At 41.2% G+C, this 22,805-nt stretch overlaps 1 long non-coding RNA gene across 7 annotated transcripts in view; it reads left to right on the forward strand.

Annotated features, from left to right (window-relative positions):
- The window catches only part of LOC142600477 (uncharacterized), a 288,877-nt gene that overhangs the window by 233,116 nt on the left and 32,956 nt on the right, over positions 1-22,805 (forward strand). Inside the window, exon 8 of one of the 7 annotated variants that reach the window (XR_012833978.1) lies at positions 7,890-8,100. The exons of the other annotated variants lie outside the window; for them this stretch is intronic. This is a non-coding gene — a long non-coding RNA (uncharacterized LOC142600477). Of the gene's footprint in view, positions 1-7,889; positions 8,101-22,805 lie in introns of those variants that run through there. 7 annotated transcript variants of the gene reach the window in all.

Genomic DNA, 22,805 nt, shown 5'->3' on the forward strand with positions numbered 1-22,805 from the left:
AGCCCCACTACTTGATCTTTGATCAAAGCTACAGATTAGAAAGAAATTTTGCATGTTGTTTTTACATGTGTTTTAAGCTAAGGAAGATCTTTCTGAAAAGGCTGATTTATCTATACAAGAGAATTTAAGTAAATAATTCCTGCATTAAATTAAATCCCACAGTTTTTGTCTGAAGTTCGTTTATCAACTAAAGTGATCTGGAAACTGTTGATGGGATTTTCTGCAATTTGTTAGTTGCATTTTATGTTACAAAGTCATGCTTTACTTGCAATTTCAATGTCTTTAGCAAAGTCTCTTGCCATTATCTCTTATTATGACTTTGATAAATTATAGTGCTCCTCCGTGGGATTGGGATACAGTAACCTGTTACCCTGACTCTTGCCATTGTTCTAATATTTGTTTGGCAGCCCAAAATTTTTGTGTCAATGTGGAATTCTGTTATTCCTTGTATAATGTTCTGTTGACATGTCACCTGGCACAGCAATACACCGCCACCAGAGTGGTCTGCAAGCCACATACTCCTCTTGTTCAAAGACAGACAATAGAAACGTACTTATTTTATGTCAAAATAATTAAAAAAAATGCATTTCAGTGTAATTCGTTGTGTTTGTAAACAGACTTAAATGTCCTGAGTGGTAAGCATTAAGCCTATTACTGCAAAAGAAGCGTAGTAAATCAGAGTAAACTTGTGTCGAACTCTACAAGAAGGGGAAGTCTACACAAAGTGCCAGCTCCTTGGAAGTTCATGCGGGCAAGCCAGGATGCTTTTTCTCCTCAGTCTGCAGCTTCTCTTGGAAAAGGGTCGTTTGCGACACCCCTGCTTCACATTACCTTGTCCTGAGTTAACTTTCCAAGTTGATTAGCGATACAAAGTGTGTATTGTAATAGGAATTGTCTGTTAAGTATCCATCCCAGGTAACCGTGGAAAACTGCCTCAGTTCTTTTCCCTAGCGACAATGGCTGTAAAAATCAGAGCAATGCGAGGTGCTTAGCATACTCTTTTCAAACTATATTTTGTGTGTAGCATGTTTGCTAGTCTTATAGTTTAATTGATATGTGAACTTAACACACTATTTTCTCTTTATGAATTGTTGATGTGTTACAAACTCCTATTATTTTCTGTTTGCCACCTTTGGGAGTTTCATCAGGAAATGATAAATATGCCTATGCATATGAATTCCATGATACGCAATATAATTCCGGTAATGGTATCTATGATAACTGTAGCATGATACCAATAACAGAAAGCTTATACTTACAGCTATTTGAATAATCGCTTCACTGCCTATTTACATTTGAAGTATAGAACTGCCTAGATTTAATTTCTGCTCTGGTGTATGTTTATCCTGTTACTGACTTTTTGTTCCTTTCTGCTATTTATGATTGTGTAATTTACATTTACTTAATGATCCAGAATGTTTAGAAAATAGAAAAAGGATCACCTGCTACAAAAGTACTCCCACCACAACAGGATTAGTTGTCCAACATTAAAACTAAATAAGATCCAATTGGGCATAATTAAACCAGGACTCACACTTAATAAGGTGCATACATGTGTTTGGAACTGCTGACTTCAGAGGTGGACTGGGTTATTCTTATATCAGTTTTGAAGTTATTAGCTCTTCTAAAAAGAGCTTAAAATGAAGATAGTTTATTAAGCTCAGCTCTGCTATCTTTAGTGAGATACCATGAGAATTCCCCCTTCCCATCCCCAGTAAAATCAGGGTAATTTAGCTTTCTTTAGAAAGGGCGTCCAACAGTTTTATGGTTGGGGTTTTTTGGTGGGTTTTTCTTGTTTGGTTGGGTTTTTGTTGGGTTGGTTTGTTTGTTTGTTTTTAAAATCACATTTACTGTACGTACTTGTGGAACGATAGACCTTGAATAGGGTTTTTTTTTGTAGGGATGTGATGTGAAAGCAGAGCTCACCATATTAAATTCAGTTGAAATCTTATGTCCATTTATATAATCTTCCTACTCAGTATTCAGTATGTCTAAGGAATTTCTGTAAACACATCAGACTATTGTGGTGTTCACATATTTAGTCAATTAATAGGCTTGAGAAAACAGTATATTGTCAATGTAATTGTCAGTGTAATTCCTGAATTTATTGTTGCTAAAATACCAGGATTTTGATTTTACTCTTCTTTGGATGTCACATTGCTAAACTGACATTTAAGGAACTTGAAAGGTGACTGAAGAACCAAATGCTTCTCAAGACAAATCCTTGCATCTTCCACGCATTGCACAAGTATATTCATGGGGATAAATTCCTTAGAGGGGCTTTAAACTGTGTAAGTAAGCCTAACAGGATTTGAAAGTTGTAAAGTTGGTTAGCACAGTTTATAGCCTACTTGGATGGATATGGTCTATTTTTTTTTTTTTTTTCAGGCCAAGGTCAATGGTATAAATGATGCTGTAAAAACTGCCTGTGAATAACTGCAAAAGATACCTGCTAACTGAGGCAAGACACTTTCAACAAACATTTCTGTTTGTAAAGTAAATTTTTCGGGCTGGGGCAGAAAAGTGGAAGACAACTTTTGCCGGAGCTGGACCATAGCTCTTGAGTTTGGGTTGATTTTTTTTTTTTTTAAATTGCTTTCTCATTATATCACTTTTTTGAGCGTTTTTTTGGTTTTCTGTCTGGGAACTATACCTGGTGATGAAAAGATGGCATTTGCTTTCCTGGATAGTTTGGGCTAATGTTTCTGGGTGCAAAATGGGACTTCTTTTTCTGAAGTGGATTATACAAAAATTCCTACTTGCAAGAACTTACTGCCATAGTCATGAGGCCACTTAACACAGTCCCTGACCAACTGCTTTTGAAAAGAACAGAAATGTCACGAACCAATTATTGAAATGTATAAATGACATATTGAGACAAGACCATACCTGCATTCCATGAGTGTAATGAGGGTGGGAGCTTGCATTTTGAAATCCTATGGTTACCTTGCTTAATTACCTGTTGTCCATCTTCCACAAGAGGAGCTGTGAGGCTTGGCTGGTCCTCACGGGATGCCTGTAGGGAGCTGCTGGGAGCAGGTATTGCCAGCACATTGCTGACGGTGTTTAGAAGTTGTTACATTGCCACTTGGGACTGAGTAAACCGAGTCTTTAGTTATGTATCCGGACACTGCAGCCATTTAACCCTGCTTCTTAGGTCCTCTCTATCCTCTTAACACAAGTGCGTGTTGAATTTCATTCAGCCAAGAAATGTAGACCTGTGAGGCTGGGCCCGTGCCAAGGCTTGTTTGGCATGCTGTAGGGTTGGGCTGTTACAGGGGGGCCCTCAGCCTGGTTAAATATAGTCAGCATATAGGTAACGTTTATATCTGATTTGATTGATTCCAATACTTGTTTCCACTGCGACAATGTTTTATTCTGCTTTAAATCCAACATGGAAGAGATACGATGTGTCTTGAAGATTGTAGGTGCATGCGTCTGCTGTGTAACTGACATGTCTTTATTGACACTAGATATATAAAGTGCTTGAGAAAACAGAAAAATTGAAGCTTTGCTCATATTTGTGCTTCCTTCTGTTCTGAGTGCGTTGTTGGAAGCAAAGCTGAATCCATACAATTAAACGGAGTGACTCTGAATCCCTCCAGGGAGGAGCTCCAGAGACAGGCCACTATAGCAGCTGGCAGACCTGCCTTTTGCAGTGTGGGGTGATGTTTGTATCCCAACACGCTCTCCATGGAGAGTCTCCAGTATTACTTTCTTCTCCCTAATATCTGTGAGAGACTTCCTAAAGAGAAGGTGGCAATCCGCAGGCTGAAGTGCCCTCTCAGTCCTAACAAGAGGTGGTTAGTATGGCTGCCTTTCCCTTACCAGAGATGAACTTTTACTCCTAACTCATGGCCATGTACCATGTTTACTGTGCTCCCTCTTTTCATGCAACACTTAAATATCATGACAATGTACATGTAATAAAACTTGAAGATCACGAAATAGACAGTTTGTATGGCACTGAATACATAAAAATGGAGCAGCCAGAAGCTAGAAACTGTAACTATGTCAGCAACACCACTGCCACCGTCACCACCAGTACTTGAACTGGATGCTCTGGGTCTACCTAGATGCTGCTGAATGGATTTAGCAGCATGTAACACAAGTTCTTCCTGCACCAATCTGGCATTGTATCTTGAACGCAACAATAGAAAAAGAAATAAAATAATTTTAAAAGCCCAACCACAACAACATACCGCCTCTGTTTTTCACAGTGAGATAGCAAAAGCTTATAATGATGCTTTTCTAGTTGGCTGTTGCAGTTACTCAAGAAGAGTTTCAAGAAATTGCAATTTTACTGTTTCGTGCAGGAGAAAAAAAAAAACCCAAATTGAACAGGCCAAACAAACTGCTCACAGAAGAAGTAAAAAATAATTTGAATTTTAAAATAGCAGTTTAAAAAGAGAAAGTTCCTAAGGCTTAGCATTCCCCTGCAAAATATCTCTAGGCAGAGCTAAGGCCCTTTTTCCCCACATAGGCCTCTTTCCAAGTAGAAAGGGCCAGAGCGGCAGGCAGAGTTTTGCAAACTAGCCCATTACTTTGGAGCACATTTAGCCCTCATTTTTTGGTTTTTGGTTTGGGGTTTTTTTTTACTGCATCGTGGGCACCTTCAGTTTTAAGCTATTGTATATGTGATTGGTATTTTAGAAATATATGTGACAAGTAGGAGATATTTTATTGGTGATAGTTACTGGAGTCTGTGCAAAGATATAGATGTAGAGATACAGTTTTGCTTACTATTAAATATTCAAAGCCTGAGTAACATGGGATAGTTGGGATATAAAGCAGGCTTGTTTTTTTTTTCTTTGCTAGTTTTTACTGTAGGCCAGTGAAAGAACTTTGGCAGTGTTTGTTTATCGTTTCTGGAATATGTCAAAACTTCCTAACGCACATGTTTTCCAGATGCTAAAATGAAGACGCCTAGGGTTTGGGCTTTTTATTTTTATCCAGCAGCAACGGCCTTGGAAGGAGTGACATTCTATCAATAAGCTAAAATTTCTTTTTTTTTTTTTTTTTTCTTCAAGGTAGATATAAGAGTATGATCTAGAGAAAAGAACTGCAACTGTATGAACTGCAGTTCATATGAGAAATTATTGTCACAGCTCCTAATGCCAAGTGCACTGGGCTGGAACGAGAGCTGGAATGAAATAGAAATTAAGGAAAAAAAAAAGTTGACTCCCTGCCTTTAATCAGTAAGCAGTACGATGACCTCTGTAAGTATGAAATAACCCGTAACAGAGCTCGTGTTGAAACAACTGTTTGGAAAACTACATGGAATTAAGGTATTTGCATCTCTCAAGAGGCTTTTCATTTATAAGATGTATGTTTTGCTCTGCTTGGAGGCATATATGTAGTCTTCAGCTGAGTGTTATTTTGCTGGATAATATTTGTCCTGTTTGTTGGGAAAGTTTAATTTAGCCGTTTTAACCATGGACAAATATCAAATCTATTCTGTGATTAAGCTTTGGGTTTGTCTTAGATACCAGTATTTTAAGTTCTAGACATAAAACTATGTAAAGCCCTCTAATGGCTCTTAAAGGAAACCACAAACTGTTTCTTGAGTTGGTTATACAAGGAGTCGCTCCAAGGGACTTGGTCCTGCAGCCCTTGAAGTCAATAGCTGAGCTCCCATAGATTTTTGCGGTGCAGGCGCGGCGCGCTCTGCCTTGCGCAGGAGCCAGCTAAAATCAGCCCTCGTGCTCCGTCAGACAGTTCAAAGCTAGCAAAGCTGTCATCATCGCTGGCAAGCCCGAGGGGTAAAGCGAGGACAGGACGAGGCTGCCAGAGCAGTTCCCGGCGCTGAACTCTCCCAGGTCACTCCTCCAGCACTGGCTCCGGTGGAGGCGCAGGCAGCGGCGGGGACGAGCACCCGGCAGCCACCCCAGGGCTCCGGCCGGTGGGCTCAGGGTAGCGCTGGCCTTTCGGGCTTGTGTCGGGCGAGCCGTGGCTGGTGTTTTCAAAGGCCAGCTTTGCTTATGCGTGTATTTCATCTGAACTTTGAAAATTGCAAGCATGTGCATAAGTGTTGGGGTATGCAGACACCATTGCTGGCAGTGCAAGCCTGCAGAACTGTTGCTGGCCAAAGAGTTGCTTGTGTGTGCAGATGCAGGGACTGAAATTGTAATACCATTTCTGTAAGATCTTCTACCTGCATTTGAAGTGAAAGCTCATGCACGTGCTCTGTGCACACACACAGGCTCAAAAGAAGCCCTGCTGAAAATTTACCTTTGCTGCAGTTGCACAAAGTGACAAAAAACCCAGCATATACACTTTCAGTTAAACATCATCTTGCCAGCCCATGTATTATTCAAAGGCAGCTTATCTTATGGAGAGTCCTATTATTCAACTGATTGCATTAAATGTTGATATAAACCTTTAAGTAAAAGTAGTAGTTACTCTTCTCCGCCACATCTGTGCTATTTGATCACGTATGTAAAAATAAGCGTGTGTGTGTGCACATATGCGTGGGTATATGTCATCTCACGGCCCATGTTAAATCTTGAAGCATTCACTACTGGTTCCATTATAGGTAGGCTCACTCAGGATGCAGTTTTTCTTTGACAGTGCCATGTAGCAGTGCCTTGATTAATATTATTACTCTAAGGAATATAATAAAAAAATCCAGTGGAGCAAGAAAATTATTGTTACAATAAAAGCCATTGAAATGAACATGCTTATTAACATGCCTCTCAATTGCACAGAGACTGAAAGACAGGGAGCGTGTTCTTCTCTTCGACGTTGCTCTGCATATTTTGTCATTATGCTGCAGAGCTGTCGCGACTGCTGTCTCCTGGTTATGATTTTCAAATCCCAGTTGATGATTAATACCTTTGGCTCAGACAATTGTAAGAGGCTGGTGCTGTAGCAGCATACATTTGCACAGTGCTCTGGCAGTGGTGATGGTGCATCGCGATGCGCAGGGGCACGGAGGGTGGAAGGGAGTCGACAGAGAGGAAGAAAGAGGTTGTTGTGCAAGAAATATTTTTTTCCATGTGTTTTCCCCATTTCTCAGGCCAGCACTCAGGTTTGACTAGAAAGCACATCGCATGAATGCCTTGTGTTTCTGCAGCACCTTTTACTTGCAAGCATCCTAAAGCCTCCTGTGAGGAGATGAAAAATCTAGGATTCCTGGATAAAGTCTATTCAGTGTCCTCAGGTAAAGAGGAAGAGTGGACAAGGTGCAGAATTTCATCCAGGTTTCAGTGTCCCTGGGCTGACTGTGTGGGGCCACACAAAAGCTTAGAGGGAAGGCAGCAGGCATGCTTTGTGGTAATCACAAAGTTAAATCCACAAAACTACTGATGTACACTTAAGGTATGTAAATATATAGTGAGTAGAAAATGAATGAGAAACTCATGAAGGTATTATGGGATCCCTGATATTCCTCACACTGTTTTCTAAGACTGCTCTGGCTATTTCTTCTTTCTCCCATCTTCACCTGCTCTATTCATATTTGCCTTTCCTTTTAGTATTTTCTGCTCCACCACACCATCAACTCATCCTCTCTCAATTTCCCTTTTCTCTCAGTCCCAGTGCCTCTCACTTGGCTATTTGGGCCTGTCTCTCAAATGTAGGCAAAAGAATTTGCAAAGTTTTAGTGCACAGGTGATTGTCCAAAACAAGTCTAATGCACACAAAAATTAGTTTGGAGAACCTGTATGTGCACTGGCACACAGCATGGTGTATACTGGTGAGTGTGCAATACCTGGTGCTTGTATTATTATGTAAATTTATCTGTCTGTGGAAAATACATCGTCAGCATCTTTCAGACTGGGATGCTGAGCGAGCTGGATATTTGTGAACAATACCGTTATGAGTCGTACCCTTCCCCTTTGTCACTGAGGATGTTTGCTCAGATTTAAGTATTGTTTTTGTTTTGGCAGAGGCCAAAAGCTGGGAGCAGGAAGCGGCTGCACCCTGATGGCTGTCATTTCCCCCGCGCGCGACTCCTGTTTACTGCCAGCTGCTTTCTTACGGACTCATCGCCTAGGCTTTGATAAGATGGGCCCGTCGCTGACTCAGAGTTAGTAAACTTTCTGTGGCTATCTGCTCGATTGTGCTGTTCTTCACAAACGATAAGGTCAGCTTGGGGGGGGGGTGGGGGAGTAAAAAAAAATAAATCATAAGATCTTTCACAATCCCCTGCTCAGATTAGGATATGTGTGTTCCCACTGAGTCAGTAAACGATGATGGTCAGGAACGTCTCAAGTGGACAGTGGAGAGCTGGGCAGACCTCTGATGCAGAAGCTGCTTTTCCAGCAGGATGCGGAGAAGATCCTGGTAGACAGCTGGCTGGCTGCCTGGTTTGCAATGTGTCCTCTCAGGCCTCAGTTTGAATTTCTCTCCCTGTAAAAGCTTTCATTACATTTTGTCACTTGATACGTTAGTTTGTTTTAATACACTGGAACCCCATGTACATTTAGCAGTCTTTTTCTGCTTGTTTTATGGGGCTCCACTGTGTTTGGAAATGAATTAAAGTGTCTGAAAGGCTTGGCAGTTTCATTAGAGAAGGACAGTCCAATCCAAATTAGTGTAACTCACTTAAAATTGAAGTAAAATGTTTTAAGGAGAGTGATCTGATAAATATTGGCTTAAACTAATTGGATTTTCACTAGACAAATTACTGCATTTTTCTCATTACTTAGTGCCCTGTAATGCTTTCACGTTGTATGGGAGAGTACAGTTCCCTGCTACGGAGCTGGGAAGGATGAGTGAAATCACTGACTGAAGATGCTTTCTGAGTCTTTGGCTGCTGGGGAGGCTGGCTGGCTCAGGGCGGCTGTGCAGCTCAGCCTTCTGGGCTGCTTCGCTTGCTATGGAAGGGATCTTGCCATTTTCCAGTGTACTCACACCGGTTTGCTAATCCTCATGCTCATTGCATGGGTGAGATGATCGGCAGGCTGCCACTGACCTCTCTGAAAGAAAGCACTCACCAGGATAAGCATAGCATAAAGCCTCTCATGTTGCATATAGGGTAGTCTGGTTTTTTTTTTCTTTTTTCTTTTTTCTTTTTCTTTTTTTTTTTCTTTTCCTTTTCCTAAATAAGTAAAAGCAATTCTTATTTCCAGTTGAGTGGGACGGGAAACAGTGTGTGTCCTTTCAAAGTCAACTTCTGTATTCTAGAATCATAGAATGGTTAGGGTTGGAAGGGACCTTAAAGATCATCTAGTTCCAAACCCTCTGCCATGGGGAGGGACAATAGCTTATTAGCTTGCCTTCTAATAAGTTATTAATTACAACTAAATACGATCTAAATGAATAGAGTTGTTATGGGTTTTTTTAAAGTATTATTATCCCCAATAGAAAAGGAAAATAAGCAGAGATTCTTAAAACCTTACCTAATGTTGGGAACACCATCACTTGATTCCTTCCAAAACATGTTTTCTGAAAAGAACTGGCATGCATTTATTTGATTCCCGGTACTTGTTCAAGAATTCCCCTTTCATGGATGTCAAAGCGGCTGTCCTATGGAGAAAGGAGCTGCTCCTCAGAAACATTTCCAATAAGGTACAAGAGCATGTGGCCCAAGAGGTGGTGCAGAGAAGTGAAACAGCTTCTTGTTCGTGAGTACTGAAATGTTTGTATGAGCAGCAATAGTAACAATGTCTTTTACTGTCTGTTGCAGTATGAAATTGCACGTGGATGCAATTAGATAACAACGACAGGCGCAATGGTGAGTATGCAAATAATACCATGGTATTCTTCCATCTAACTTTCTGTGTAGGGAAAAATAGAGATGGAAAATGGAGTGGTGCTGTGAAGAGTTACTGAGCCATTTATTTTTCTAATGCAAAATACCCTAAAGCAAGGTTTGTTTGTGGGATGTTTGTTCTCTCGGTTTAGGAGAGTCAGTAGTCGACTGCATGGATATGGCATGCAGGTATGTATTTTTTCTGGGCAGATTTGCTGTGTCTCATATGCAAGTTTGACCATCCCAAGTGCCATATCCCAGCTGAAAACAGTTTCAGTCAATGCACTGCATTTCCATGTGATTATGCTGGTGTGCTTATTTTTTGTTACCTTTTGAATAGATAATTTAAAATTGCTCTCTGTAGGGATGTTCGCTGTGTCTGTCTGCCTATCAATCTTTCTATCTGAATGCAGAAGTATTTGATTAGTGTATTTAAAGTAATAAAGATGTCAACAGTAGTGTCACATTGATTGATGCTAATTATAAGTCTTTAATGGCTCCTCTGGTTTGGCCACTCTCCTTGCAGATTGTGATTTTATGGTTAAAATAATGCCCTGCTGTCCGCAGACTCAGTCATAAATTGTGGTCTATCTTTCTTTAATGACTCCGCATGCAGTGGTATAATCCCAATAACATACATTATCTTTGGTAAAAGGAAAGCAGTGACTTTCATAGAGGTGATGGATGGATTTATAAGGACTAGCTAACAGACTGGCTGGGATCACACCAGAGGCAAGGCTGATTGTTCTGCTGGTGCATTGCCATAAGCAGAAACATTAGGCAGGCAGTCTTGGATAACTGATGATTTTCATTCAATCCCTCTCTTTCCATTCCACACCATTAGTAAAAGTTAAAGAAAATACTGAGATGTGAATCAAAATCTCCTATCAAAAGTCTAACTACTTAGTAAGATGTAAAAAAATCTTCCATAGGCATTTGTCAGCTATACTGAACAAAAAGCAATGCAGATTCTTGCTTTGTGGGCATTCTCTTTAAAGGACATTAACAAATGGTCAATGTCTGCGTGTTTACCTTACAAAAGTGCATTGCTACCATGAGGAAAATGCTACAGCTCTGTGAGAGGTCTCACCATTTCTGGGGGAGTTTAGTAATTTTACGTGTATGTGAAAGTGAAATTTCAGGGGACTGTGCAGGGATGCCCGCACAGATATGGATGTGTATGAAGTTACATGCGTCCATTTTTAAGTAGAATCACTACAGCGATTCTGAAACACCACCTTATTGCTTCTATATTCATAACTGGCACCGTGGAGCTCCAGCACCGCATGAAGAATCCTGTAACGCTGCGTGTATACAGGCAGGTGGACATGGATGATTTCAGAGCGGTCTGTGACCTACAGGGCCTGTAATATAACCGGTGAACCTGGCTAAAAAAGCAAGATGTCTCCTCAGCGCTAAGAAGTTAGGAATAGAAGTTAATTTGGAAAAGATACAGTTACAAAAAGTAATTTCTTGGCACCCTAATCCTGGCATTTACTGCTTGGTAGCTCACTATAGTTGTACAGTGGTGTGCGATCGACAGCAATGAAGTCCAAGGAAATTACTGATGGGGGTTGTTTTGCAGGTTTTTTTTCCTGTTTGTTTTCGTTGTTTTGATGGATTAAGATGAGACGCTGTGTTGGTTTTGCGTGGCAAGGTTTTGGTAGCGGGGGGGCTACAGGGGTGGCTTCTGTGAGAAGCTGCTAGAAGCTACCCCTGTGTCTGATAGAGCCAATGCCAGCCGGCTCCAAGACGGACCCGCCGCTGGCCAAGGCCAAGCCAATCAGCGCCTCTGTGATAACATATTTAAGAAAGACAAAAACAGTTAGAGAGCGCTTTTGCAGCCAGAGAGAGGAGTGAGAAGATGTAAGAACATCTGCAGACACCAAGGTCAGTGCAGAAGGAGGGGGAGGAGGTGCTCCAGGCGCCGGAGCAAGATCCCCCTGCAGCCCGTGGTGAAGACCATGGTGAAGCAGGCTGTTCCCCTGCAGCCCATGGAGGGAGGATGAGGGGGTGTAGAGATTCCACCTGCAGCCCGTGGAGGACCCCACGCCGGAGCAGGTGGAGACACCTGAAGGAGGCTGTGACCCCGTGGGAAGCCCGCGCTGGAGCAAGCTCCTGGCAGGACCTGTGGATCCGTGGAGAGAGGAGCCCACGCCAGAGCAGGTTTGCTGACAGGACTTGTGACCCCGTGGGGGACCCACGCTGGAGCAGTTTGCTCCTGAAGGTCTGCACCCCGTGAAGGAGACTCATGTTGGAGAAGGCCGTGAAGGACTGTCTTCCATGAGAGGGACTCCATGCTGGAGCAGGGGAACGATGAGAGGAGTCCTCCCCCTGAGGATGAAGAAGCGGCAGAAACACCGTGTGATGAACTGACCGTAACCCCCACTCCCCGTCCCCCTGTGCCGCTGGCGGGGGCGGAGGTTGAAGCCGGGAGTGAAGTTGAGCCCGGGAAGATGGGAGGGGTGGGGGGAGGTGTTTTTAAGATTTGGTTTTATTTCTCATTCCTCTACTCTGTTTTGCTTAGTAATAAATAAGATTAATTCCCTCTCTAAGTTCGGTCTGTTTTGCTCATGATGATAATTAGAGAATGATCTCTCCCTGTCCTTATCTCGACCCGTAAGTTTTTTTTTCATTGTACCTTTTCTCCCCTGTCTAATGAAAGAGGGGAGTGATAGAACGGCTCTGGTGGGCACCTGGCCCTCAGCCAGGGTCAACCCACCACAGTCTTTTTTTTGGCGCCCAACGTGGGGCACGAGAAAATCGAGATAAGGATAGTAATGGGAAGAGGTAACGGGCAAAACATTGACTGAACGTAACTTGAGAGTGATATAGTGGTGAAGGGACTAGAGGTAGATTTTGTGTGTAGATTGTCCACTCCTGTTTGGTGTTGTGATAGTGTTGTTTTGATGTTGGTGTGGGGAATTCTTTTTTCTTTTCTTTTGTTGATGTGATTAGTGTTTGTGGAGTTTTGTGTTGAATGTATATTTTAATGATAATTCTTAAATATGTGATTCACAGAGGCGAGGGGTGGAATGTGTTGGTTTTGCGTGGCAAGGTTTTGGTAGCGGGGGGGCTACAGGGGTGGCTTCTGTGAGAAGCTGCTAGAAGCTACCCCTGTGTCTGATAGAGCCAATGCCAGCCGGCTCCAAGACGGACCCGCCGCTGGCCAAGGCCAAGCCAATCAGCGCCTCTGTGATAACATATTTAAGAAAGACAAAAACAGTTAGAGAGCGCTTTTGCAGCCAGAGAGAGGAGTGAGAAGATGTAAGAACATCTGCAGACACCAAGGTCAGTGCAGAAGGAGGGGGAGGAGGTGCTCCAGGCGCCGGAGCAAGATCCCCCTGCAGCCCGTGGTGAAGACCATGGTGAAGCAGGCTGTTCCCCTGCAGCCCATGGAGGGAGGATGAGGGGGTGTAGAGATTCCACCTGCAGCCCGTGGAGGACCCCACGCCGGAGCAGGTGGAGACACCTGAAGGAGGCTGTGACCCCGTGGGAAGCCCGCGCTGGAGCAAGCTCCTGGCAGGACCTGTGGATCCGTGGAGAGAGGAGCCCACGCCAGAGCAGGTTTGCTGACAGGACTTGTGACCCCGTGGGGGACCCACGCTGGAGCAGTTTGCTCCTGAAGGTCTGCACCCCGTGAAGGAGACTCATGTTGGAGAAGGCCGTGAAGGACTGTCTTCCATGAGAGGGACTCCATGCTGGAGCAGGGGAACGATGAGAGGAGTCCTCCCCCTGAGGATGAAGAAGCGGCAGAAACACCGTGTGATGAACTGACCGTAACCCCCACTCCCCGTCCCCCTGTGCCGCTGGGGGGGGCGGAGGTTGAAGCCGGGAGTGAAGTTGAGCCCGGGAAGATGGGAGGGGTGGGGGGAGGTGTTTTTAAGATTTGGTTTTATTTCTCATTCCTCTACTCTGTTTTGCTTAGTAATAAATAAGATTAATTCCCTCTCTAAGTTCGGTCTGTTTTGCTCATGATGATAATTAGAGAATGATCTCTCCCTGTCCTTATCTCGACCCGTAAGTTTTTTTTTCATTGTACCTTTTCTCCCCTGTCTAATGAAATTGGGGAGTGATAGAACGGCTCTGGTGGGCACCTGGCCCTCAGCCAGGGTCAACCCACCACAGACGCATAAAATGAATTCTGAGCAGAACTGTAGCACAAGTGTCAAGCATTTGGATGTCGTTGCAGACCGCCAGTTCCAGTACTGCTTTCTGTGAGTAGACATCTTACACAGCTGCTGCTGGACTGGTTACTTTCTAAATAAACTCAATTAGTGTTTATTTATTAAGCTAGAAAGCCGTGTGACTTTTTCACAGAACAGCAGTATGGATATGCTTAAATGTAGCAAGAAAGCCAAGAAATGAAAAAAATTACCCCAAGTCAAGGCAAAGCAGAATTTACACAAAAGGGCTTTTAGTCACTTGCTACCAAATTTTAGTAGTATTAATTTTTCTGACTCTGACAAAGCAGCGGTATTCCTTTGCCGTGTTATGAAGTGTATGCTTCCCAAAGTCACATCAGCTGGACAGCATCTGGCTGGCTGATGAGCTCGGCAGGCAGCTGTACGCGCGGCTTTGGAGTTACTTCTGGTTCTGTCATCAGAGACCCCGTTGATGGGATGTCTGGAGCACGTTGCCCGTGTGAATGTTTCGGGTTACTTTTGGTTTGGGGTGGTGATGTGTTTGAGTTGGTGGTGTTTTGGGTTTTTTTTATTTAATCTTTAATTGATCAGAATTTTTTCTTCTGCCATGTGTGCTGGAGTTGGGCTGTGCATCTGCGTGAAGCTTTCCCCCAGGCCCTCGATGGGCAGCGTTCCCTTCGTCCCGGCTCCTGCCTCTTCATCCCGCACCCGGCTCATTCACAGCACTGGCGACTCTCCGGGAGTTGAGACGAATGTGCCATGTGCTGGGGGGTGTGTGTGTGTGTTATCAGAGACAGACACTTCAGATAAGCACGTCCCTTGCTCTCTGAGCGGAGGAGCCCCTCCAGTAGCATGCATGCCTGTGCACAGAGGAGATCAGCCCACGCACGGAAACTTGCGCTGACCAGAGGAGGTGGCAGCAGGGTTGTTTATTCTCTCCCAATTTGATTATTTTCCTTTTTTGTTTATGATAAATTAGCACTAGCTCACGTGTTGGAGATGAAATGAAAAACAAAACAAAACAAACCCCACACCAAACCCAAAACCAGCCCCAACGCTTCTGTTTAAAAATGCAGGTTAATCCTCTGTGGCTTTCAGAAGCATTTCTGTAGCATGCTACTAATTAAGATAAGGTTATCATTTTAAGTTATACCAGGAATGCAATTAGAGCTCTTACTAAGAACTGTAGCAATCAATTTTATACAAATTATTCAGACCTGGTAAGGTAGAATGCAGTTTTAATAGGACAAGAGAACACACTGTGGTTTTATTAAATATAATATAGATTCAAATTACAGCTGAATGCTGTACTGCCACTCATTCAGCAGGAATCCATGTACCCCTTTCTAAAATCTTTTCTCAGGTAGGATTAATTCAAGCATTTTTTTCTCTCCTTTTCCATGTGCAATTCAATTGATTTTTGATCTTGAAAAAGAGCAGTTTAAATGGATGTACTGTAAAAACCACAGATGAATGCAGAGAAGTATTTGGTATGCTTACCAAATAGTATAAATTGGACATTTACAAATGGTTATAAGTTGATGTCACATGTCAGTTTAGGATCTATGTAGCTTGTAGATATATGTATTTTCAGTAGATACTGTAGACAGTGGATCAAATTCAGCCCCTGTTTAGGTGAGTGAAGAAAGTGGAGTGGGCAGGAGAAGTGGGCTCTGGCCAAACCTCAAAACATAAAAAAAAAAAAAAAAAAAAGATTGTGTGTCAGTGGAAGAACTGTACCTGCCCACTTTCACATTTGCTTATTCATTAAGATATATCCATTTCTGAGAAAGAGTGTACGCCATACAAACGCAAGCTGTACAAATGTGCTGTCGTGGAAGGGTTTCAGAGTCTTGTGCATACAATGTGGTATTTCTATCTCTGTGTAGTGTCCTTCTGGCTCTATTTTCCAAGCAGAGAATGCTTGTCCTTTAGGTTTTCCTGGAAGAGTCGTCTTTAACATAATCACTTCTTGTTATCTTGCTCTGGTTGCTTCTTTCTTTTGGAGCTGTGCAAACTTGAATTCCTTGAGCTATACTCATGTTTTACAGATGCCCCTTTCCACATTCTTAAAAGTGGACAGCGTTAAACTGCAGTTAATCGTGATTGTATATGTGGGCTTAATCAATAATTTAAAAGCCGAAACATTAAAACAGTGACTATTCCTCAAGTCTGATTAAAAACTCAGCAGATTCAGAAGAAAAGCTTTATCTAAAAAGAAACAAAACGTGAAATTTGGGTGAATGTACATTTAAGGCACTCCACCAACTTTAATTCTCCAATGTAACAACTCAGTGATCAGTAAATAAAATCATCGGTAAATACAGATTACAAGAAAGTTATTTATAAAAATGCATTAAATTATTTCTTGTTTTACTTTTTTCAAAGAGAAATTAAGATGAGTTAGTTTTCTGTTTTAGATGTCTTTTATAAAAGAAAATTTTCATTAGGATTTGTAACTTTGTTTCTCTTGAAATGCATACTAGAAGTGTTTTGGTGAGAATTACACATCTTCTGCAAGGTGGGAAAGCCTCTAACTTTTGCCTCCAGTATTTTTGCACCAGGCAGTCCATCTTAAAAGAGCAGTGTCTAATTAACTCTTTGCTAAAACGTTCAGTATGTGGGCCAATAGGAAACATAATCAGCTATCTGTATTTATCCAGATCATGGTACTGTGCTTCCCAGAGCCCCTGTTTTTTATTATCTGGGCTGTACTTACCAGCCCCGCTGACCTTGAGGTAAGGTATTGCTGTACTGCTTTTTAGTAAGGATGGTGCAGATAGAAGTCTTCTGTTTTGGGACGGGTTTCCCTTTCAATATGCAAGTGTAATCCAGGGAAATAACAAGTGCTATTAAATCAAGAATCTTGTTTGAAGAAATAGTGCATGAAAAGACTGGTCGTCATGTTTTTGCAGTTAATTTGATTGTTGGCATGTGATTTTAAGAGAGCAATAGCAAATTTTCTGTGGAGGCAAGTCTCTCCTTCCTACTGGCTGGAGAAAGGGCGTATGTGCATTGCTACTTGTTTTATGAGAATAACCTTTGCTTTCAATTTGCTAGCATGGGAAGCTGGGACAGGAGGGGACTCTTTGGGACTGCAAAGGTGTCTCTGCTCAATTAAAGGACACTGAAGCAGCACAGGTAAACATCCACATGACCTGCATGCCTATGTCTATGGTTGACAGTTAGTTGTTGCAAATTATGCCCAGACTCTCTGTAACTGAGGTACTCAATTTTATTGGTTAGCCTAACAAAGGAATTGGCATTAGGATGCTATGGTCCAGCTGAGAGCTGAACTGCAGGATAGCCTGGTGCAGGCATATTGAATGCAAGCATGTGTCTCATTCTTCCCATTTGTTTAAAAAAAATTGTGGTTTGGTTTTTTGTTGAGGGTTGGTTTTTTTTTTTTAAAGCACTTTTTAAAAAGTAATTCTAGGAAAGAAAAGAAGGTATCATTGTTATTCATTTTGAGACAAATCTGTCTCCTGTCAGGCTGGTATCTCTGACAAGAATTTAATGTTAGGAAAATATTTTCATGTTGCAGGCAAATGCCCTTTCATTTCCCAAAAGTTGGGAATGTGATATTTTTCTTTTAAAAGTAATCAAGTTTGGACACAGTGAAACAGCAGCTTGGCAGTTGGTTTCAGTATAAGCAAAACAGCTCTTGCGTTACACGTATCCAGATATTTTGGTACCATATGTGAAATTCAAATCCGTTTAAGTCTGAAGAAGTTTTTCGTTGGTTTAAGAGGGGCAAAGGCAGGTAACTTGAGTATGCTTTGTTGGAAAAGTGCATCCATGAATAAGGTGCCTTTTTATTTAGATAATGTGGTGAAGATAGTTGGATTAAGAAGGCATAGTTTAGGAAAAAACCCAACTCTGCTTTCATGGAGATCATCCTCTAGAGTTTGGGGGTAGAAAGATGTAATTTAGGACTTGTGGCAATTAGATTATTATTATTGCCACTAGTAATGCATAAAGCAAAGGACACAGTACAGGTGCTTTATATTGTTCTCATGTCATTCTTAGAGGGATTTACTTTTTATGTTTGCTTTCAAAGTTATGAGTAGGATTAGGTTTTGGGACGTGTGCTGTTGGAGGTGACCTCCATAGAGCAGAAGCCACCACTGCTCGGTGTGACCAGGCTGGCACGAGGAGCCTGTGGCTGGTGAAAGCTTTCTCACCTGCACTGTCGTTTATACAGACTATATTCTACAAGGCTTGTTCAGGCTTATCAAGAGAAGGTTCATTAGCAGTGGTCACAGGCCTCATTTCTGTGACTGTAAGCTTACAGGTGAAGGTTATTCTGTCATACACAGAGGTAAAGAGAGTTTGTGTTTACAGAAGGAATTCCTCTGCGCTAAATCTGGACGGTCGACCTTCATTAGCAATAAAAAAGGTATGTGGACTGATAGCATGGGTGGGTATCGGCTTCATTTATTGTTAAACTTACAGTAAAGGTTAGCTTGGTCAAAATGTCTTTTAACAATCTCTTATAATATTTAACATTGTAAGTACTTAACAATATCAGGGGAACACAGCCTGTTTGTTGGGTCCAAATCTGATGAACAGCAACGTCTTCCTAGTGTGGTTTACAGAGTAGTGGGTTATGTTTTCATACATCGTATTTTGCTATAGTAATTCGGAAGGCTTTGTTTTCAGATGTTTTGAAATGCTTGAAAATACAGGACAGGATGCTAATGATGAGCAAAAACAAATATTCCAAAGCTGAATCTAGTTATAGATGTCAGAGTCAGAGGAACTGAACCAACTTCTAAATGGAAATTGAGTGCAGAACACATCTTCAAATGACTTCTTGATTTTGAGTGTAAGACCAGGAAACATTCATCCTGTTGGCTATAATTATTTTTAGAGGTCCTCAAAGTTTCTTACAATTTGTTTACAATGAAACATATCTGCAGTTCACAAATTAATAACATGTATCTGAGACTTTTATGTTGCTCAGCCAGTGTAACATCTGTACCCTGGATGCTGTAGTCCTGATTCAGAAAACTGTCTTTACCAGCAAAGACCAATTAAGTATGTGCTTCCATCATATTGAAGATGGTAGAATGTAAGCAGGTGCTTAGTACGTGAGCTTAAACAGATCTAATTTTAGGAGTTTCGAATAAATTTGAGATGTTGCTTTTCTTCTTCAGTTTGTTCTTCTGAATTTGTTTTCATTCCTGATAACACCCGGTCTTCTTCCTAAGCTCTGCTGTGACTTTGCTTTTAACGTTTCTTTTTTCCCCAGAGGCTGTAATTTTGTGATAAATACTGCTTGGTTAGTACAGTAGCAGATCAGGTGGACTGCCATTAGGAAGCATTTGTTAAAGTAATTGAAAGATTAAGGTTTATAGTTCAACAGAAATATGCACCCTGTTACTTCCCGTGGCAGAGATAGTGACCTAAAGTACACCATTTATAATATTACACACACAGGTAAGGTAGAAGAATGCTTAGAAGGTTTCAGGCACAAATACTTTAACATGAAGAAACACCAGCAGTAAACCTGTCCCTCAGTAATGTGTATGTTTGTACATTACCATTCGCTCTCTGCGTGCCTGATTGTATATACTTTCTTCTCCTAGAAGTTCCCATTTCTTTTCTTGAGCAGGATGGATATAGAAAATTGATCTATACCTAGCCCTTTGTTTTCAGTCTTTCTGTTTATTGTGCTCTGAGATCTCTGCTCCAGAGAAAGATGTGTTTTGTCATCAGTTAATGTGTGCATTATCTTACTGATCCACAGTCTGATTGATCTTTCCACATCCTTATGAGATGAAGGGCTGATACCATCCCTCCTTTACAGACACAAAGCTGAAGTATAAACGTGGTAGTGCAGAGTCTCCACAAGTTTAGGGTATTCACTTTGGGATGCACTATGTGGTACCACCACGACAAAACTTCTACAGACTCCAGTTGTGGTTGTAAATACTCATCTGGAGAACCTCAGCTTGGGGGCCTGGAGAGGAAAATGCACGTATAGAACTTGTGTAGAGTTACATAATATTACAAGCCTCACACAAGGGCAGAAGGGGATTCAGCTTTCCAAAAGAGGTTTAGATGTAAAAAAAAAAAAAAAAAGTAAAAGTGAATTTAGGTCATATCTGAGGAGCAGCAAAAAGTAACACCATGATGAACAAGATAGATACTCATAAAATTATAAATTCTGACTATAGCTCTTGGAAGTGGTAACGCTTTACGAAGAAAATACCCATAGAAATGTTATTCTTTGGGGAGAAGGACTCTTCTTAGAAATGTCTAATGATATTTTCGATATTTTATTGTAAGTTTACAAAGTGAGGTAAAATAAACCCAAGCAGAAGTGAGATTGAGGTTTGACAGAGATAAAGGCAACTTTTAAACATTGAGTGGGGGGCAATGTTAATAAGAAGTGATGCTACTGGCTTTTCTCCCTACCTGTGCACTCACCATTTCAGCCACGTATGTACACTTCATATATATATATATATGTATAAGTATATATAAATAAGTATCTATATTTATATAGATATATGTGTTAAAAAAAAGTATGCAATGTTGGATTTGCATGGGTTCTTTGTGCTGCCCAAACAACTGAGTGATGAGAACATCAAACAGGGTTTAAATGTGTGGTTATTCTCACTTCAGTGTTGTGCCTTTGGTTTCTGGAAGCAGGCTGTCACTCTTGCAGTTTGGTCCTTGACCTTCTATCGTGTTTGGAGACATGCCATACAATCTTTGTTTACAGTAACAAGCATGGAAAAACTGACTTCCTGACAGTAATACTGAAGTATAAGTTGAAACCACTTACAGGTGAAAAAACATAGTTCTTCCACTTTGAACTTGTAATGTGTTTCATGTAAAATACCCGTCTGAAAATGGGCAGCCAAAAAAAGGAAACCAGTCCTTTGCCCAAATATTAACTGCTTTGTCAGCAGTTTCACTAAGGAGTTGGTTGTAATGCGTTTCTGTATGTTTTTCCCTGTGTAGCATGTAATTTGTAGTCTTAAAAAAACCACCGCATTGGTTATTTAATTTTTATATAGATATGATATTAATTGACTGAGCAGTTCAGGACCTGTCATGGACTTCTAGCTATTGTAGCTCTGATCTCCATGTAACCTCTTCATCACACAACTTTGTCACAGGCTGGTAAAACACATTAGGGTTTGTAGATTGGTTTTTATGAAGAACCGATAGCACAAAGCATAACGTCCTTGTTTTCTGGCATTTGCGTCACCTTTCCTAGTGTTCTGTGTTCATCAAGGAGTACTAGCGACTAAGATTTTTTTTCTAAGGAAATTAGGGTATTTACAGGAGGCATTTATGTGCTTAGACTACATTGTCTTCTTGAAGTGCAGGTTTACTAAAAAAAAGCAATGTTTGAGTTGTGGAGTCAAAATCAAAGTCGTGGTGCAAAAATGAATGGAAATCTAATGGAAGATTTGTGGTCCAGTTCAGTGGTCATGTTTTTGGTGAGTTAAGTTAGGTGATGTGTTCTGTAGCAATTAACTATTCCATAATTATGTCAAGAAAGTGTTATTTTATACTTTCAGGAAATTAGAAAGGGAACAAAAAGAGTGGAAGTTAAATGCAGAGTGGGCTAATGAAGCATTCCTATTTTATTGCAAGTTGTGTGTTCAAGTGATACGTGTTTTAACGCACGCTTCCAAATTGTCTGTACAAATTTTATTTCCTTTTTACATCATTACAATAATTACAGTACTCTACATTAACTTATGGCCTGACCTCTTTTACACTGGCATATACATCATGTCAGTTGTTTTTGAACCGTGAGGAGAGTTTGGTCCCAAGGCTAACTTAACTGGAGGAAACAGTTTTTAATAAGTCAGAATAATAATGGTAAGCTTCCACAAACGCAGAGGAAAATTACATATTTTTTTCAGTGTTATTGTTTGTTTGCATTTACATCCATGTATCACGTTGTGCTCTCTTGAATTCCCACATGTCTGCTTCCCTTCAGGAATGCTGCTGAAGTCTTCTTTCTCACACAATTTGCAGGGATCCAACAGTACAGGGCTTAAGTTAGGTAGGCTCAGTCCTTTAAAGTGCATAGGCATTTTCTAGCATACAACTGTCAAACATGGGTGAATATTGGGAAAACATCACTCAAATTTTCAACACAGCATTTGTACTCACACTGGAAACAGAATCTCAAATATTATGATTAAAGAGCTGGCAAATACAAATGTACGTGGTCAGTGCTATCATTTGAAATAGCTGAAACTTTGGGAGGCTAATTGCAATAAATTGTCCATTATGCATCCATAGAGCCTAGAATTAATGTGGGAAATTTTTCAAAGAGTAGTATTGAATAATCAGTGAATTCAAATAAATTGATCTGGTTCCAGATGACTGCGAGAGAAAAGCACGGAACTCTGCTTCACTAGTTTCTTGTGCTGAAAATGCACAAACAGCATTTCCCTGTTTTTTTTACCTGCATGCACTTAGATGGCGTAGACAGATTCTGGCATATTCTATTGAAAATTACCAAAAGATGGAATTGTGGCTATTTTTTAACCAGATGAACAAACAAAGCACATCTTTTGTATGAGGCAGTAGTTAGATCTTCATTCCAGGTGCCATACAGCACAGCAATATCAGGACGTAGCTTTGAAGAAGCCCATCAAGTACCAAATGAGTTTAGCCATGGTCACACAAAACTCCTTATGGGATATTTTACCCTACTGAAGAGCTCTGTAAACTATAGAGAAACTGCTTCTGAGAGTCAAACTCTCAGATAAAGCTGACCTGAGTGTCTCTAAATTATGGCAGTGTGTGTCTAGACATACCCTGTGGTCACTAAACATCTACTGGTATTCTGTGCGAAGCGGAGGGCACTTCGTGCCTTGGCCAGTAGCCAGCATGGCTCAGTACTTAGACCCATGTGCAGCTCTGTGGTTTTTGTTCACTGACATATGTTTGTTTTGGTTTGAGTCCATAAGGTTTGCACGCTT

The sequence above is a fragment of the Balearica regulorum genome, chromosome 2 (assembly GCF_011004875.1).
Source record: "Balearica regulorum gibbericeps isolate bBalReg1 chromosome 2, bBalReg1.pri, whole genome shotgun sequence".
NCBI lineage: Eukaryota > Metazoa > Chordata > Aves > Gruiformes > Gruidae > Balearica > Balearica regulorum.